A 12,651-nucleotide genomic window follows, 5' to 3' on the forward strand; every position below is an offset into this window, starting at 1 on the left:
CATTTGAAAAGCACGTTGCAGCCACTTGAATGCTGGGAAAGCTGCCCATAATGCACCGCTCCCAATGCAGCTGCAAGTGCCGCAAATGCGGCCATGCCAGTGCGCTGTCAGCTGTCAGTGTGGACAGACTGCGGCGCGTTCCCTCGTGCACTCTCCGAAGGCTGGTTTAACCCAAAGCGCTCTACAGCTGCAAGTGTAGCCAAGCTCCTAGGCACGGTTTAACTTGCTCCTCTCCACTGTTCAAAGACAGAACAAACTAAGGCTCCAACTGGAGTCTTCTGTTTTGTTAAGTGATCAATAGAGCTGAAATCACTTGTTGTGGGTCAGTGTTTCGGCCCAGCCTGCTTCAGCAAGGAAGTTCCCCCACTACGGGCTTGGCTACACTTGCAGATGTAGAGCGCTGGGAGTGAAACCAGCCTTCGGAGAGCGCAGCAGGGAAAACGCTGCCGAGTGTTCACACTGTCAGCTGCAAGCGCACTGGCGTGGCCACATTAGCAGCTCGTGCAACACCACAAAAAGCAGTGCATTGTGGGAGCTATCCCAGTGTGCAAGTGGCTGCAGCCTGCTTTTCAAATGGGGGGGGGTGGAGTGTGACAGGGAGTGTGTTATGTGTATGTGGGGGGAGAGACAGTGTGTTTTGGGGGGCTGAGAGCTTGTCAGCAGGCTGTCTTCTCAGTTCAGACAGCAGCAGACCCCCACCCCCCGCCTCTCTCTCTCTCACACACTCACAGCAGCAGCATTCCACACTCATGGTTTGCTTTGCTCCAGAGCAGAGAAGCAGCCGGCTGTCAGAAACAGAGCTTTGAAAGGAGATATCCACATGCCTGCAGCCGATTTCAAAACAATGACAAGAGTGGCCATTTGATTTCAGGGGATTATGGAATATTTCCGGAGGCCAATCACAGCGCAGTAATGCAACACCTAGTTCACACTGACACCCGGGTGTTTCAGCTGGGGCGCAGCAAGCGTTATGCTTCTCGTGGAGGTGGATTACCAGGGGTGCTCCAGCTGCAGAGTCCAGGCGCTCTACGTGCCTTGCCAGTGTGGACACCTCAGGAGTTAGGGCGCCCGGGGCTGCTTTAGTGCTCTCTAACTTGCAAGTGTAGCCAAGCCCTAAGAGTTGAAAATCACTAAGAGCAGCGTAGAACCTCAGGAGACTGATCTGCAGAGGTTATAGCAGAGAAGCAGGTGATGGCTGGCAGGGCGGCTGTGGAGTGGGCCAGTGGGGTGTGCGGCAGGGTGGTGACACCAGAGCAAGTGCTTGGACAGCAGAGCAACCAAGGTGCCTTCTTCCTCCCCCTGCACCCCCCCAGGGTGGGAGGTGAGCTCACACAGATGCATCTCTGAACCCTGAGTCTTCACTGACCAAGGACAGCCACTGTGAGTGGGGTGGGGTCAGGGAGCAGAGAGGGGCAGAGCAAAGGAACTTTTGGTTATGGAACTCCAGAACATGAGGCAGAAGACACTGACCAACGTACACTGGAGAGGGTGTTTTGCTCACAGTTTTATGTTTATGAATCCTGCGTGTGGCATTTTCCTTAATCAATGCCGGGTGACTTCCCTCCTCTCATTTAAAGTTTCTTTTCTACCATCGGCACCAACTCTGTGGGTGCTCCAGGGCTGGAGCAACCATGGAATAAAAATAGTGGGTGCTCAGCACCTACTGGCAGCCCCGCCGATCAGCTCTGCCTCTGCCCCACAATGCTTCCTGCCCACTGGTGGCCCGGAGACCAGCTCCTCCCCCATCCTCCCAGTGCCTCCCACCTGCCACAGATCAGCTGTTCAGAAGCTGTTACCAGAAGCTGGGAATGGGTGACAGGGGATGGATCACTTGATGATCACCTGTTCTGTTCATTCCCTCTGGGGCACCTGGCATTGGCCACTGTCGGAAGACAGGATACTGGGCTAGATGGACCTTTGCTCCCACAGGGGATGGCTGTTCTTATGGTCTTATGTTCTTGCTGCCCACTCCACCTGGCAGACGGGTTGCAGGTGCACAAAGAGCCGTCAGCCCTGTTCTCTCTATTACATGTTGGAACTTGCAGTTTTGGAGCAAAAAAAGTTCGGATCTTTTCCCATTATCCACAACCCCCAGTGCTCATCCCCTCTGAAAACCAGGCCTTTTTCGTTTAGGTGCCTATCTTTAGGCAGCCAGGTGTGAATGTTTGTCCTTGTATTGATGGGGGATAAACCTGGTGTCCTTAAGGGGTTTAATTAAGCAAAGTCAACAGCATTTCTTACCTTGCATCCCTGGGCAGCCTCCTCAATGGGAACCACAGTGTGAGACTTGTGGTCCCGGGATTTCTCACGCACCCAGCAAATAGTTTCTCCATCATCCTCACAGAAGCGTTTGAGATGTTCCTCGTGTCTCTCAGACAGATCCTCCTTTTGCCCTTTTCCTGGTTTTAACCCCAGTTGTTTGATCTTTTGTATGATGTTGTTCAACTGTGTGTTGATTTGGAACTCCCTTTTCTGGAACTGGGCTCTGCACTGGGGACAGGTCAAGGGTGTCCCCGTTCCCTTCTCCTCACTGTACTGGGTGACGCAGGCTCGGCAGAAGTTATGCCCACATGCGATAGTCACCGGCTCCGTCAGATATTCCAGGCAGATGGAGCAAATAGCTTCATCTTGTATTTCCCCGGCTGTAGCTGCAGCGGCCATGGCAGCCGGGTGAGTATCTGTTCTCCCTGTCAGTGGCTCTACACAGTGTGGGCTTGTGCTGACACTGGGAGGGGCCGCCTGCAAGTATCTACTAGTCCCAGCCACAGAAGGAGAAGAAGAAAAAGGAGGAGCCAGGAGGGGGAGAAAACAGGAAAGTGAAAGTGAAGGAGAGTAAAAGAGGGGGAAGGAGAGGGAGAGGGCAGGAGAGAAGGAATGGATGGAGGTGGGGAGAAGGGATGGGAGAACAGGGGGCAATGGAGAGAGGGGGACGAATACGAACCAATCTGATGTGTATTGCTGGAAGGCTGGACGAGAGAGCATATCCCCTGCCCCACAGGCAGGAACTGTCAAACCCACCCCAACACTCACTGGGGATTGAAGTGGGGACCTACAGCGCTTAGCACAAGTCTCTACAGCTGGAGCTAAAGAGTCAGTCTGTGAAGTTCAGAGCTGTAAAAACCCACAAAATAAGGTCTGGATGAAGCATGGTCTGAGGATGCTTCCCTCCCCCTCCCCCGCCCCCCCCAGAGACCAGAGTGAAGCCCTAGCAGTCCGGTTTACTGGGCCCTGCCTCAGCTGGATGTGGTGATTTCTCCAGAGCCCTTCCAGCCCCACATTTCTATCAGTGAGCTCTGGCCTGTCTGAGACTCTCCGGGCCTTGGAGCCTGACCCGGCGCCCCTTGCAGTCAATGGTCAGATTCCCATTGGCCGTTGGATCTGGCCCTCACGCACATCCCATCACCTGTGTATTGCACTCAGGGCCAGTGCAAGGCTATTTTGCGCCCTAGGCGAAACTTCCACCTTGTGCCCCCCCTTCCCCCTCCTTTCCCCTCCCCGCGTACTGCTTCACTATGGTACAAAGTGGCAAGGACAATATCAATGTGACAAATTTCAACAACACACGCATATCGGCACGTAAACATACACACTCCAATACTGAACATACCCACACAATGGACACAAAGTATTTGTGAAATGATGCAGCAGCACTTGCCAGAGTCTGAGATCTGAAACAACTCCACAGACATCGTGAGCCTCAGTCGACAATCTCCGAAAACGAGTCAACGTAGCACGATAACCAGCCGATCAGAACGGGTGACGGCCGCGCGCAATGAGGAAAACGACGTCACACGCACACACACGCCCACACACATGAACACGCACACACATGAACACACACACGCACACACACGAACGCACACACATTCTGGGTACCCAGAGCGGGAGGTTTCCATGTTTGGTAACTATAATGCCTCATGGTGCCCGCTTGTCTCTGCATTGACCAGCTGTGGCTCCAGGTGAGCACTTCCCATAGAAATCCTGAGATGGGTAAACTGTCCCAAGAAATTTAAAAATGTCCTGGGCCAAATGTAGAATGAGGGGGGCAGGCAAGGGTCTCCGAGGCTGCTCGCTATGGGGAGCTGGGGCACCAGCGGGAAGGCTGCGGGGGGCACATGGGGAGGCAGTGGCAGGTACCCAGGTACCCTCAGGCTTTGGGCCAGGAGTCCTGCTCCATCCCCCTAGCGCCTGCCCTCAGCTCCCATCTGGTCTCACCACAGCCCTGCTCCATGAACAGTCCCACCATAGGGGGACGAGCCTGTCCCACCTCATGGGCCCGTGGGGGCTGTGCTCTGCCCGAGAGCAGACTGGGCCCCGTGCTCTCTGCCCCGGAGGGGGATGGCCTGGCTCCCCCCAGGGCCGAATTAACTTTTTGTGGGCCTGGGGCCAAACATATTTGTGGGCCCCCCTGGGGAATGAAGAGGCTGGGGCAAGAGCACAGCGGGCAGGGTAGATTTGATTTAAATCATGACTTAAATCACTAGTTAGGAAGACTTGATTTAATCATGGGTTTCTACATAAAAGTGCATTCTTGTTGGTTGTTATAACCTTAATACATATTCTTCACAACTCAGAGACAGATGTAGGTTTCATTTCTAGAAGGCACTCACTATACATTTGTAAACCGTGATTTATTTTGAAAACTTTTCAGATGAGTTTTACAGCTATCTCAGACAATGAATGATTGTTTGGTTATTTCATTTGTCAAAGATAATTGAAGCAGATATTTATGAAGTCATTGGAAGGTGAACTATCTCCAATTCAAGAGGTTAATCATGAATATTTGGAGGATTTTCTTGCCAGGCTGTATTAAGAGGAGAACACTACCAGACAGACATTTAAATTGTTTTATTTAACTAAAACAACAACGTTAAGTATTTTTTTCTTCAACAGCAAACATCATATTTTAATAAAAAAGCATATGTCCATCACTTCTCACATTTATCTCCAGACTTCTTCTCCTTTTCCAGATCTATTCTGCCCCCAACAATCTTCTATTCATTGAACTTTTTGAAACTTTTCACTTTTAAAGAGGGGTAAAGGGTTGACCCTGTGTACACAAATTTGCAGAGGGACAATAGAGTTGAGGTCTGTTATTTCTCACCGCTATACATTATTTATTTATTTAAAAACATTTTTGCTGTTAACAAGCATGTTACCTCTGGAGACACAAATCCACATTTTGAGAACTGCAAAACTAAGCATCTTTGATGGTATCTTCCAGACTGAGCACTGAATCCCATTGGGTAGATAGAAAAATTAACTTAATCTATACAGAAGCCCCTGGAACCCCATAAGATTGGGTCCCTAATCCATGAACTATTAGAACTTATTTACAAAACTTTTCTTAAAGATTTCAATTATATATTGTCTCATACTATAGAATTAGAATTTATAATCCCTATTCCATGATATAATGTATCTTAATTAAAACTATCTTTAGATAGTTTTTTCCCTCAAAAATCCAAGTTAAATTAAAATCTAATTTTTTAATTTTTTTCTTAAAGTCATTGATTTTTATCCACCCTGACAGCTGGGCATGGTCGGGGGGAAGGATTGGTCCCCAGCTGGAGTGAGGCAGGGGCCAGGGGCAAGATGAGCACAGTGGGTCATGGTGGGAGAATTAGTCCCTGCTGACTGGGGCAAGGCATGGGCCGGAGGCAAAAGCACAGCGAGGTGGGAGCTAGGGTTGGTCCTTGGAGCAAGGGAGGGGCCGGGAGTAAACTGCAAGTGCAGCAGGGCTGGGGAGGGGGTAAACAGGATCCCTCCCTCACCCCTGCCTACATAGAGCTGGTACCTACCTTCTCCCTGGTTCTAGCCCATTCTCTTCATCTCTCTCTGCACCGAGCTGACGGTGGGGGTGCAGGGTCTGGGAGGGAGTTAGGGTGCAGGAGCAGGCTGGGGGTTGGGGTTCAGGGTCTGGCCAGCAGCTAGAATGAGGGAGGGGGCTCAGGGCTGGGGCTGGAGGTTGGTGTGTGGAGTGCTTACCTGGGGCAGCTCCCGTTTGATGTGAGGGGTGCAGGTGGGTATGTGGGGGGCCGGGTTCAGGAGCTCCCATTTGGTGCTCAGGGTGGTGGCGGGGATATGCAGGAGTCAGGGCATGAGGTGGGGGGGCTGGGTATATGTGGGGGTGCAGGAGTCAGGACTGGGGGCTGTGTATGTGTGAGGGGGGTTCAGGAGTCAGGGCATGGGGTGTGGGGGGTGCAGGAGTCAGGGCAGAGGGCTGGGTGTGTGTGAGGAGGTGCATGAGTCAGGGATGGGGTCATGGGGGTGTGTGGGAGGTGCAGGGGTCGGGGCTCGGAGGTGTGGGGGGTGCAGGGGTCAGGACAGAGGACTCGGGGGTAGAGGAGTCAGGGCAGAGGGCTGGGGGTGTGGGCTTGGGTCTTGGGGATGCTCCCAGCCCCCTGCCCTGAGAGGCTCATGGCAGGGGCCTGGAGGGATATGTCCCAATTCCACCCCTTTCCCCAAGGCCCCGCTCCTGCCTCTTCTCCGCTTCCTCCCTCTCCCTGATGGGTGGCAGGGAGGGAGAGGGAGTGAGAGGGGAAGTCAGGAACCCAGCATGCTGGGGGAAGAGGCGGGGGACGGGGGAGCTTGGCGGCTGGCACAGCCTGCCCTGTTGAAGCAGGACAGAGCCCCGGGAGCCGCAGCACCAAGCTTCTGCCCCAGCAGGGGAGAGCGGGGGACAGAGAAGAGCGGCTGCCGGGGCCCCTTCGGAGTGGGGGCCTGGCGCATTAGCTGGCGCCATGGTAAATCTGCTACTGCCCGCGGTGCTGCCCCGCCCGCCGCAGTGAAAGCTGGGCCTGCCCCACCCCTCCCTGCCGGTCCGTCCCCTGGCTCCGGGCGCTGTACAGTGGCCAAGCAGCGCCCCTGTTTCTCGGAGAGAAGACAAGTTAAAATTTAAAAAAAAATTGGGGGGCCCCGCTTTTTGGTGCCCCCAAATCTTGGCGCCCTGGGCGATCGCCTAGTTCACCTAAGGGTTGCACCGGCCCTGAGTGCACTGTGCGTTGTTAGGGGCCTCGCGACCCCCTGGGTTATTGTTACAGGGAGACACTGAGCTGAGCTCACAGAGTTCTGTCTTGTCTGTTAAATCTCCTCTGGGCTTCCGCCATCCTGCCGCTGAAAATGAAAATGTCAGAAAGTAACAACAGCCCTGGGGCTGCTCCAAGTGACTCTGCAGAGGCCCTGCGAGTTCTCCTGCTCCCGAGGCTGAAGTGCAAACCCCAGCCCAAGCCAGGTGCCAGATAAGCCTCAGGCTGCAGCTTTCAGGTGAATGTGGCACACCCCAGGTAACTGAAGAGGAAGGAGCAGAGGGAAACTAACAATGTGATTTTATCAGCTATTCTTTCATCTGGCCACATTATTCTTTTTCAAGAAAATAGGCTCAGTCCAGTGAGAACAACGGAGAAAAATAGCATTTCAAAATTAAGGGGAAAAGTTATCAAGACACCCTAGTTAATGTCTAGCTCTACCCACCATTCCCAGAGTATTCTAACCACACACTAACCCACAGAAAGCTTCCTACCAACGCTACGAAAAGAAGGATTCTGTGTGGACTCCTCCTGAAGGTCGAAACAGCAGACTGGACTTCTGCATAGAGTGCTTCCGCTGACATGCATGGGCTGAAATTGTGGAAAAGCAGCATCACTTGGCCCATAACCTCAGCCGTGCAGAACACAACGCCATCAACAGTCTCAGGAACAACTCTGACATTATAATCAAAAAGGCTGACAAAGGAGGTGCTGTCGTCATCATGAATAGGTCAGCATATGAACAAATCTCTGACACCACATTCTACAGGCCATTACCCTCTGACCCCACTGAGGATTACCAAAAGAAACTACACCATCTGCTCAAAAAACTCCCTAAAGAAGCACAGGAACAAATTTACACTGACACACCCCTAGAGCCCTGACCAGGGGTATTCTATCTGCTACCCAAAATCCATAATCCTGGGAATCCTGGACACCCCATCATCTCAGGCATTGGCACCCTGACAGCAGGATTGTCTGGCTATGTAATCTCTCTCCTCAGGCCCTACGCTACCAACACTCCCAGCTATCTTCGAGACACCACTGACTTCCTGAGGAAACTACAATCCTTTGGTGATCTTCCTGAAAACACCATCCTGGCCACGATGGATGTAGAAGCCCTCTACACCAACATTCCACACATAGATGGACTACAAGCCGTCAGGAATAGCATCCCCGATACTCTCACGGCAAACCTGGTGGCTGAACTTTGTGACTTTGTCCTCACCCACAACTATTTCAGATTTGGGGACAATTTATACCTTCAAGTCAGTGGGATTGCTATGGGTACCCGCATGGCCCCACAGTATGCCCACATTTTTATGGCTGACTTAGAACAACGTTTCCTCAGCTCTCGTCCCCTAATGCCCCTACTCCACTTGTGCTACATTGATGACATCTTCATCATCTGGACCCGTGGGAAGGAGGCCCTTGAGGAATTCCACCAGGATTTCAACAATTTCCATCCCACCGTCAACCGCAGCCTGAACCAGTCCACACAAGAGGTCCACTTCCTAGACACTACAGTGCTAATAAGTGATGGTCACATAAACACCACCCTACTGACTGCTCGACTTACCTACATGCCTCCAGCTTTCATCCAGACCAAATCACACGATCCATTTTTTACAGCCAAGTTCTAAGATACAACCGCATTTTCTCCAATCCTCAGACAGTGACAAACACTTACAGGATCTCTATCCAGCATTCTTAAAACTACAATACTCACCTGTTGAAGCGAAGAAACAGATTGACAGAGCCAGAAGGGTACCCAGAAGTCACCTACTACAAGACAGGCCCAACAAAGAAAGTAACAGAACGCCACTAGCCATCACCTACAGCCCCCAACAAAAAGCTCTCCAGCACATCATCAATGATCTGCAACCTATCCTGAAGGACGATCCCTCACTCTCACAGACTTTGGGAGACAGGCCAGTCCTCACTTACAGACAGCCCCCTCAGCCTAAAGCAAATACTCACCAGCAACTACACACCACACAACAAAAACACTAACCCAGGAACCAAACCCTGCAACGCACCCCGGTGCCAACTCTGTCCACATATCTATTCAAGGGACACCATTATAGGACCTAACCACAGCAGCCACACCATCAAGGGCTTGTTCACCTGCACATCTACCAATGTGATATATGCCATCATGTGTCAGCCATGCCCCTCAGCCATGGGGGGGAGGGATAGCTCAGTGGTTTGAGCATTGGCCTGCTAAACCCAGGGTTGTGAGTTCAATCCTTGAGGGGGCCATTTCGGGATCTGGGGCAAAATTTGGGGATTGGTCCTGCATTGAGCAGGGGGTTGGACTAGATGACCTCCTGAGGTCCCTTCCAACCCTGATATTCTATGATTCTATGTACATTGGCCAAACCGGACAGCCTCTACGCAAAAGAATAAATGGACACAAATCTGACATCAGGAATTATAACATTCAAAAACCAGTCAGAGAACACTTCAATCTCTCTGGTCACTCAATAACAGACCTAAAAGTGGCAATTTTTCAACAAAAAAACTCCAAAACAGACTCCAACATGAAACTATATAACTGGAATTAATTTGCAAACTGGACACCATCACATTACCCCTGAATAAAGACTGAATTAGGGCTGGTTGGGTCCTTACAAAACCTAAACATAATTTTCCTCATACTAATTTCCCCCTACTGTTACTCACACTTTCTTGTCAACTGTTTGAAATGGGCCACTCTCATTAACACAACAAAAGTGATGTTTCCTCCCTTTGTATCCTACTGTTAGTTGAATTGTCTCGTTAGACTGACCTCACACTTGGAAGGCAACTCCTAACTTTTCCTGTATTTATACCTGCTCCTCTATTTTCCACATCATTGAACTATTATCTGACAGATGGGCCCTGAGCCAGGGCACCAGCGACGTGGAGCCTGTGTGCCCCAGAACACACTGACCGGGAACAGTCATTAAACACCCCGCTGCCTGTGCTGACCGAGCTCAGGGGATCTGAGACGCTTCAGGTGCGGCTCTGAAGGGAGTTCCAGGGTAAGGTGCATAACTCCCTGCTCCGCTACAGACTCCCTGTGTGGCCTTAGGCAAGTCACTTAGGCCCAGAGTTTCCAAGTGTTTTAGTGTCTCAAGATGCAGATAGGTGTCTAGTGGAATTTTCAAAGATGCCTGGGCACTTAGCTTCCAATGGGAGTTAGGCACCTAGGTGCTTTTGAAAATCCCACTAGATGCCAACTACATCTTTAGGTGACTACAGACCTTCCAAACTTTGCCCCTTAGTCTCTGTGCCAGATTTGCAAAGCTATTTAGGCTCCTAAAGATGCAGACTGGAGCCTAGTGGGACTTTCAAAAGTGCCTGCGTGAGTTAGGTGCCTGACTCCCCATGAATTCCCTTTAGCTCCTGCCCCTTCTGCAGTCATCCCATGCATATTCCATCGACGGCGCTTGCTGGCAGGAATGTCCATGCAAACAAAGGATTTCTACTAAATGTTATAAAATATTCCTGGGAAGCAATGTCTGAACATTTAGGCCCTGACCCAACAAGGTCCTTAAGTATGTGTATAACTTTCAGCAGGCAAGGAACCCCACCAAAGCATGAATCCCAAATATTTGCACCAAAACCTTGTTTCTAAGAGTTAAATTCAGCCAATCAAGAAACAGAAACAATCCCATGTGACCTGTGTGTCCAATCATAACTGACTCCACAGAAATCAATGTATTTGACAAATGTATTTGAACAAATAAATGTGAGAAAATTGTGATCAGTTTGTGGGCAGCTGACAAAGGGGAACAGAAGCTGAGCTCACTGGACACGTCACATTCTGCACATGATTTCCCCAGCTCTGCTTTCAGCCTTTCTGTTCTCCCCTGGCCGCTGCCTCACCCGGTCTTGGTCTCTTGCCTTTTATTTATGCCTTTGCTCTGCCTGAAGAATTACTGGTGTTACTATTATTCTGTATTATTTCTGTAGCCCCCTCAGTGCGCTGGGCATGTTGTATGGTCCCTGCCCTGGGTGCTTCCAAGCGGGGCTGGGCTCAGGGGCTCACTGATGGGTGTATGGAAGGAGAAGTCTGCAGGCCCAGGGCAATAGGTCAGGGTGGGCGTCTAGGCATGGAGGCAGGTGCAAAGTTAAAAGCATATAGCGTGGGGTATAGGCTAGGTGAGAGGCTGAGGTGGGGAGAGGGTTGAAGAGCTTCCTGGGCTCCCAGGTCCCATTCGCCCATCCTGGGCCCCTCGCTCACACAACCCTGGGGCTGGGCTCTCCCTCCCATTCCCCTGGCCCAGCTACCGACTTCCCTTCCCCAGCTCTCCCCACTCCCCGTCCCCACCCCTCCCTCCATCGCGCTGGGACCAGTTTCCCTGACACAGCTAAGTTGGCAGCACAAAGCAGCCCGTACAGCAGGGCCTGGCACTCTCACTCTTGGCCCCTGTGGCTGTTTCACTCCTCGCCGTGGACAATGAGTCCCTCGGGCAGTAAATGCCGGGACATTCCCTGTTGCTCACTGGCCCCATCGCACTCACTGGGATCCTGGGCTCGGCTTGTCTTTGGGAGTCAGACCATGCAGTTATTGGTCCTGAGGGGACCTGGGAATCCCCCCAAGACAGGCCTGGAGCCAACCCCACTGGGCTTCTCTGAGAGGCTGTGGGGGAGGCTTTAAAATGAGAGGACTTAGGTCTCCTCCCCTAGAACATTCTGCAATTTTCTGAATTTGACACAATAATAAAAAAAAGTTGAGGCCAAAAATTGTAAGTGCCCAGGTGGGACCCTATGTGGGGGAAGCAGCCTGTGGTGAGCTGGCCGAGTGATTCTGGGGGAAATTTCAAAGGTGCCTGGGCACCTCGCTTCCAATGGGAGTTAGGAACCTAAGTGCTTTTGAAAATCCCACGAGATGCAAAGCTACATCTTTAGGTGTCTACAGACCTTCTAAAATCTGCTCCTTAGTTTCTGTGCCACATTTGCAAAGTTATTTAGGCTCCTAAAGATGCAGAGTGGAGCCGAGTGGGACGTTCACACCTGCCTTGTAAGCCGATATATATTTTTTTAAAATAATGTAAAAGTGGACTGGAAACAGGAAGCCTTTAACAGTTTCCCTCTATTCCACAATATCACTGTCATAAGAAATATGTATTTAACTAAGAATATCAACTTTATTCATACTCTTTTGAATAGAGAAATAACCCAGCACTCTTGGATCAATAGCCCTCAAAAGCAAAGACTTTCTAAAATTAAAACAAAATGTCGCCCCTTCTTTTGCGATGTTCTTCAGGAGGCAGCAAACACTTTTCGTTGTTGTCCAGTGGGGGATGGGTCTGTCCCTTGCCCAGCCTGGGGCAGGAGTGGTAACTGCGGAGGGTGGGGAGGCCAGGGTGTGACGACACTCACGCAAGCCCCAGCTGCTCAGGTCCAGGAACCCCCTCGCCTCCCTTGTGGTGGGTGACAGAAGGCGGGGGGGCTGCGGTCACGTGTGCACCTCCTCCCCTGCTGCTGCCCCTCACCGTAGCATCACTGGGGGTGGGGGATGGGGCATCTCCTTGCCAAGCGTGGGGCAGGAGGGGTGACTGCGGGCGGGGGCACGAGTACAACACAGACCCATGCCCCAGCTTCTCAGGTCCAGACTCCCAGAAGCCTCCTC

At 51.5% G+C, this 12,651-nt stretch overlaps 1 pseudogene; it reads left to right on the forward strand.

Annotated features, from left to right (window-relative positions):
- Positions 1 to 12,651, forward strand: part of LOC141998040 (zinc finger protein RFP-like) — a 338,200-nt pseudogene that overhangs the window by 78,563 nt on the left and 246,986 nt on the right.

Source organism: Natator depressus, chromosome 14 (genome assembly GCF_965152275.1).
Source record: "Natator depressus isolate rNatDep1 chromosome 14, rNatDep2.hap1, whole genome shotgun sequence".
Lineage (NCBI taxonomy): Eukaryota > Metazoa > Chordata > Testudines > Cheloniidae > Natator > Natator depressus.